Raw genomic sequence first — 7,354 nt, 5'->3', positions numbered from 1 at the left:
GGATTTGCCATGTTTCAATTAAATATAAATTGGTCACAAAATCTAGGAAATTTATCGTAAAGATCCGGTCGGGCCTGATTTTTATTACTTATTGCTTTGATATGGTCGGTTTCTTACATATTTTGTATTGTATGTATATTTAGAAGTACAAATTAGGGCACAATAATTACTCGTTTTCCAGCTCAAAATCTGTGGCCCACTTGAGATCACAATGCTCCGTATTAGGCCCCTGAACTAAAATGAGTTTGACACCCCTGAAATAAACAATGTGCCTGACAAAAACTTGATCAACAATTTTCTGAAAATCATTTTCTGGAGGCAAATCTCCCTGGAGTCAGATTGACCCCAAGAGTAAAATGTGTTCGTAATATTTGAGAATAATAGGGTTTATGACATTTATCAATATGTCACCCACAGAACCCATGCAGTTTCTACTCCAGCTTGTTTATTCATCTGGGATAAGGCAATGCTGGGAAATCTTTGGGGCCCCTCTCTCCTCTTATCCCACTGATGAAGAAACAGGGTGAGGACAAGTGCTCACAGCAATTAGCTGAAGATAAATATAGCCAGAAGTGGCTAGTGGCAAATTTGAGGGTGACATATGTCGCTTGAAGAAAGCGTCCCAATGAGACAGCTTGACATTTGAATGCACAAGACAAGTTTGAAGCACAGAGCAGCGAGTTCGGTGTTGCCTTGAAGGTTGTGTGCTTGATAAATAACAATAGAGTGTGTGTAGTTCTTCATCTCGGGTACGAATGTGTGACTTTTTACAGGATTTTAGATACAAGCCGTTGAAAGGCCTTTGTCTGATACACAAATGTCAGGTTTTTTTATGCAATGAAAACCACACATGTTGCTGGAAAGCATCTCAAAGTCATTTTTGATTATTATAGTGTATTCCAATTAGAGTCAATAACTATAACTTTTGACTAATATGTTAAGGCTTCATTTATTCAAACAACTGTTTCTTAGGAAATCCACTTTGATCTCCTAACAACTGCCAGTCTTCATCAGAAGTGTCTGCTGATCGCTTTGATGTTTCTTTGACTTCTGCATTGTAATTCCAGCAAATGAAACTTTGCTGGATTCACTTTTGACTGCATTTCCTTTATAGATAGACAAGAACAGGGATTCCTCTTTGGATTTGAACAGTATTTTTGCTTGGCTAGTGACTTTATGCTTTGTGTAGTTGTTTTTCAGGAGTTTAGACTTGAGGTTTGACATGAGACACAAGCAGTAAATAAGTCAGCAACTCCAATTTCTGGCTTTATTTCAACATCGGCATAAAGTGGAAACTCTTTGTTTTAGCTCAAGGCATGCTCGATTTTAGCAAGATATTTGTTTACTTCTGGCATGACTTTGTTTCCCTGTTTCCAGCAGGTTCTTTTTTAGGTCACTCAGCTTGAGAAAGGAGAGCTGGAGAATAAGCAGAAGTGAAGTCAATGCACATTCCTCATGGTCGTGCTCTCAGCAGGTGCCGTTCTCTAAACTTTTTAGCTTTCAGGATGCTGCTGTGAGCCGGTTGTTATAAGAAATCTTAATGAGACATTGCTCTAAAAAGTTTTCTTATTAAACAAACGCTGTAGACAAGACCAGAGGGAAAAGATATTGAAATAAACATAGTTTTCCCTTTAAAAGACATATTTTACAATTATAACTAGAATATTTGCATTTCCTGAAGAAAATGCAAGTGAGGATGCAGGTGGTGGCCTGTGTTATTGAACTCTGCATTAGCATTAGCCCAGCATTAGCATAAACATTAGCTAACATTAGCATAGCATTAGCTAGTATTAGCATTTGCATTAGCTAGTATTTATATTAACATTAACCTAGCATTAACATTAGCTAGCATTACTATTACCATCTGTAACAGTAGCCTAGCATTAGCATTAACATTAGCTAACATTAATATTACCGTCTGTAACAGTAGCCTCGCACTAGCATTGATATTAGCCTCGCATTAACATTGACATTAGTGTAATATTAGAATTAAATATCAGTAACATTAGCTTCAGCTTAGCATTAACATAGCCTTAACCTAACATTAACATAGCATTAGCCTAACATTAGTATTAACCTAATCTCACAGTAGCTTAGCATTTTCCCAGCATTAACACTAGCCTAGTATTAACCCCGTCAATGAACCCTCTGAAATAACAGAGAATATATAAAATGAAAATTGTTGAAATAGGTTGGAGGATCTTAAACAATCTAAATAAAGTTTTTTTTAAAAAAATGGTTGAAATGGGTTGAAAAAGTTGTGATAATTTGTTTGCAAAGATATAAAAGAAAAAACTGGAGCAGCTGCACCCTAGCTTAACCAGCTCTCCACTCTGAGATCATAGCTGAAAAGTCAAGGCAGTTTCACAAAAAATTTAACAAGTCAAAAAATTTGAAAATTACATATTATGAAAGTAGAAGCATAAATCTCGAGAACTTTCTAACCGTTTTGACAGCTTATTATTTGTCAAAATCGGACAAGTTAGGAGTTAGTGAGGATGTCTCCTGCATGTCCTCCTCACTAATTTATATATTGGAAGCCCCTCCCACTTGTGAGTGTGCACACCTGATTCTAACCTGTCACTGTTGGTGAACTGGGAGCAATGGCAGTGCTTGTTTAGCAGCTACAGTAGAAATAGTTCTTTTCTTATCCCTGAGTTGCGACTGAACACAGATGTGAAAGACTTTTTACATGTTTGGATGAACATCTGGTAAGATCCTCCAAATATAGCCACGGGTTTCATATTTAAACTTCTGTTGTTTAGACAGTTCATTCAAAAGTAAAACTTGGACTTAAACATTGTTTAACATGGAAACTTAAGTTGAATGCATTTCTTGTTCATATCTTTGTAAAGTTCGGCAACTTGTTTATTGTTTAACAGTCAATTCAATAATTTGTTTCTTGAGTTTCATGTACGTGTTAAATTTAAAGATTTATTAAGCTCATTTCAGGTGTCATGATAACTGTGTATGTAACACCAGATTAATGGTTAATGTGAAATATGATTAGGTTAAGGTAAAATGGTTAAAGGGAGTTGTTTAGATTATTTAGCTGAAGCAACACATTTCCAGTTACTTTCAGGTTGACCTCGGTTTAAAACGCATTTGGTGTAAGTAAATGTTTTTATTTGGATCATAATAGCAGTATTTAGGCTCAGGGCACTTATTCAAATTATACTGTCATCCAGGTGTGTCTCAACTGTGGGGGATGCAGCCCCTGCATTTTCATAAAAACAAAAATTCATCCCCCTCACTTTTTACAGAGGAATTCATTGTTGGAAACATATTGGTCCAGACTGATTGAAAGGTGATCAAGCCAATGACAAACCAGACATTTCACGAAGCCGCCGTTTCCGAGACGGTAAACAAAGATTTAACAGCGATGAGTTAAGTGGCAAAAAATGAGTAACAGGTTTCAAAAAATCGTCCAAAAACATGGCACGAAACAAGTGAAAAGTGAATAAAATGGGCCAAAAGCAGTCAAGAGTGGCAAAAAAAGAGGAAACAGGTGGTACGTAATGCAAAAGGTAGCTTAAATGAGAAAAATGTGGCAAACAATGGTGTAAAAGGGCAAAAATGTGGAACAAAAAGAAGCAAGGAAAAGGAAACAAGCGTTATTTATTTGTCAATCGACGGTTGCCCTACCCTTAGAACACCCTCACTTTTAAAATTGCTGATCCACCCCCTGCTGTCAACACTTGTTAAATTCTCAAATGTATTCTTCTGTATCATACAGTCAAACTTCAAATATTTTTTTATTTTAAGCCCATAATGGAGATGCAATAAAGATCAGGACGAGCGTAGAAGGCACTCAGTGTTATCCTATCCACGCCATGGGAGTAGATGTTGAGTCCTGGTGAAACACTGCAGCCTATTTTCACATGTAATCACTGGCAATATTTCCATGCGACTGCACTGTAACCTGGCTGAACTAATCACAAGCCCATTATACATATCAAGCCATAATAAATCACTTTCACCTGATTACATGGCTGTCTGGGGAGCAATCAGAACTTACTTCATAAATGACTCACCTAACGAGACTTCTCAATGTTGATCTCTATCGGCTGTTTCACTCAAGCAGAGAAGAGAACAGCTTTCTATTGGTCATACCCAATTTTGAGCTTTCATTTCTTTATTTATATATTTTTTTTACACCATCTTTTCATTTGATTTTGGTTTTTAATAAAGTGCTCAGAAGGCAGGGTTGCACTGTCCCTTTAAACTATGTTTAGTGGACTGAAAGAAGGATAATTCAAAGTCTAAGATTAATTTAAAGAATAAATGACTGAATGTTTATACATTTCATTACATACTGTGAAACATGCCAGAATAGAAATATTGTTACCTCTGCCTATTTATGTATTTCTTTGTTTGTCTGTTAGCTGGATTACATCTAAAGTACTTCCTATTTCAACTCTTTACAGACATTACCAGCAGACTGAACAAAAGCTACTTTTGAATTCCTCCAATTTTTTTCTTCCTCCTCCTAATTTTTTAATTTTTATAATTATTTGGTCATTATTTTTAATTCCTTTTTATACTGTTAAAAAAAAATATTTATATATACAACTGGAGGTACCAATGTTTATATTATCTATCATTTGTTTTAAATGGTTTTACTTTATTGTATTTCACAATGTTGATTGTTATAATGTGAATTCTGAAAAGTGGTAGATCTCACATTATTCAATAAAAATATCAATAAAAAGAAGAAAACAAATTTGGACAAAATGTCAACCAAATATGGACAGATGGACCTTAAGCCATGGATGTTATTAAATACATTTTGTAAATTTTGGATGGGAAACCAAATCAATATACTAATTCTAAATCAATTAGAAAAATTAATTACAAAAACTCCAGCAAGTTTATTTTGTCTTCTTTTTTTCGTAATATCGTTGTGTTAATATTTAATTCAGACAACTTTTTGCAGGAAATTTACTTTGATCTCCTGACATGTTTCGACTGCTAACTGTCAGTCTTCCACAGAGGAGTCTGTTGATCGCTTTGATGTCTGAATAAATGAAACCTTAACAAACTCCTTAAATTAAAAAAAAAAAAAAAAAACTCATCTCAGTTAATCAGTGATCGATCTTTATGGATTGCATATTTTTTTGCAATTTTTCAACAACAACAAAAAAGGCGGTGCCCATACATTTGGAACTACTGTCCCGTTATTACTGGGGATAGAAATGTCTTCTAAACCTTTAAAGTGTAAATTGATCAGGTTACCACTAATCCAGATAATCTGGAAAAGAGGAGATTTGGCACTTGGTAGAGGTTTGTGCTCTCTGAGAAGATTTGTTTTTATTTGCAGTCCTTCAACAGATTAGCCTACTGTAACACACATTAAAAGCAATAATTTATAAGTCTGTTATACAAACAAGTAACCATGATGATTAGGTTAAAAATAGTAAAAAAATCAATATATATCTGCAAAACGTGTACCTGAGGCAGTAAAGCATGAAGGACTTCATATAAAATATTAAGGGCAGTTAATTACTGGACGTAAATGTTTTCTGAAGGTGAAAGAAAAAAGTGGTGAACCACAAAAACAGACTAACAAAGGGAATAATAACTTTATTTGTTTGAGAAAAGAAGACATGTTGTCATTTAATGTAGGGTGACCAGGCATCCCGGAACCTTCCCGGTTTTCCGAGTTACGTCCCCTGTCCCAGTCCATTTCCCCCAAACCATTGATTCGTCCTGTTTTTTCACAAGCTCAGTCCCGTTTGTCTTTATTAAGAAATGAATGTCTGTTGTCGCTGACAGAAAAGAGCCTGAAAGCAGCAGCGCATTTACCATAAAAATGTGATCTCTGTGGACTGTGAGCTGTCAATCACAACAGTTGCTATAGTAGCGCTAATTAAAAAGCTCAAAAGTCTTCCACGCTTTTGCAACTCAATGCTGATTGGTCAATGGCATTGACAATATTATGCATTTGCTTCCTCTCATGAAAAACTGTTTTTGTTCATGCAATAGTTTTGATTATTTTTTATATATATATATATATATATATTTTTTTTTATATACTGATCGCCACTTTGAATTTAGTTCAGCCATTGCAATAATATATTCCATCCAAAAGGCAAGGTCAGGTAATTTTATTTGTATAGCACATATCATACACAAGGCAACTCAATGTGTTTTACATGATCAAAAAGTGCAACAGAAAATATTCAACAGCTAAGAATCTACAAGAACCTTAAAGTTGGATAAAAATAAAAAATACAATAAAATTATTTAAAATCATCAACAAACACATGACATCAACAACATGACCAAAAATCTCTTTTAAAACATTTGATTTAAAAATGTTCACATTGGATGTTGACTTTAACTCTGTTGGTAGATTGTTCCACTTCTTTGCAGCATAACAACTAAAAGCAGCATCACCATGTTTACTGTGAGCTCTGGGCTCCACTATCTGACCTGTGTCCATAGATCTGAGAGACCTGCTGGGTTCATACCTGACTAACATCTCACTGATGTATTCTGGATCAAACCCATTCACACATTTATACACCAGCAGCAGAACTTTAAAGTCTATTCTGAGGCTGACTGGGAGCCAGTGTAAAGACTTTAAAACTGGAGTAATGTGTTCTGACCTCTTTGTTCTGGTTAAGACCTGAGCTGCAGTGTTCTGAACCAGCTGTAGCTGCTTTGATGCTCTTTTGGAGGATTCCTGTCAGAAGACCATTACAATAGTCCAGTCTGCTGGAGATAAAAGCATGGACCAGTTTCTCCTGATCTTTGACTCATTAAACCTTTCACTCTGGAAAGGAAGAAAAAAGAAATGCAGTGTATGTGACCTTTTTTTTAAATTACAAATAAAAGCATATGCAAATAGTTTCTTTGGAAAATCTGTCATCTTCTTTGGTTCAACTACTGTCCTGGTTTTGAGTTTAACAAATCTGGACACCCTAGTTTAACATCAATGTTGAATCTTCATTTTTTGTTGTTCTCTTCCAAACACACACACACACACCTGAGTTTAGTCAGTAATTAGTTTGTCCCTTCCTCCTCAGCGCTGAGTAAAGATTGAGGCTTATTTCCAGCAATAGAAAACAGGGATGAGAGGTGTTGCTGCTTCACTTCACTACCCTTAGTTAATTTGTTGTTAGTTGAGGCTGATAATCGTGTTTGTGTCTTTTAATTTAGTTTAACTCTGTTTATTCATTTATTTTTGTATCTCAGTCGTTTAGGGGATTGAAAGCCAAGGCAACAGCTCACAGTGAGGTTGGCTCTGTGCACTAGTGCAGTTGGTTGGACACCATGATGATTGATTTGCATCCATTCCTCCTGAATAGTGCCACAGTTTTCCCCAGAGCAGACAAACACAACCTGCATA

Source organism: Gouania willdenowi, chromosome 10 (assembly GCF_900634775.1).
Source record: "Gouania willdenowi chromosome 10, fGouWil2.1, whole genome shotgun sequence".
Classification (NCBI taxonomy): domain Eukaryota; kingdom Metazoa; phylum Chordata; class Actinopteri; order Blenniiformes; family Gobiesocidae; genus Gouania; species Gouania willdenowi.
The sequence above is the reverse complement of the archived record's forward strand: the minus strand, read 5'-3'. Positions refer to the sequence as shown.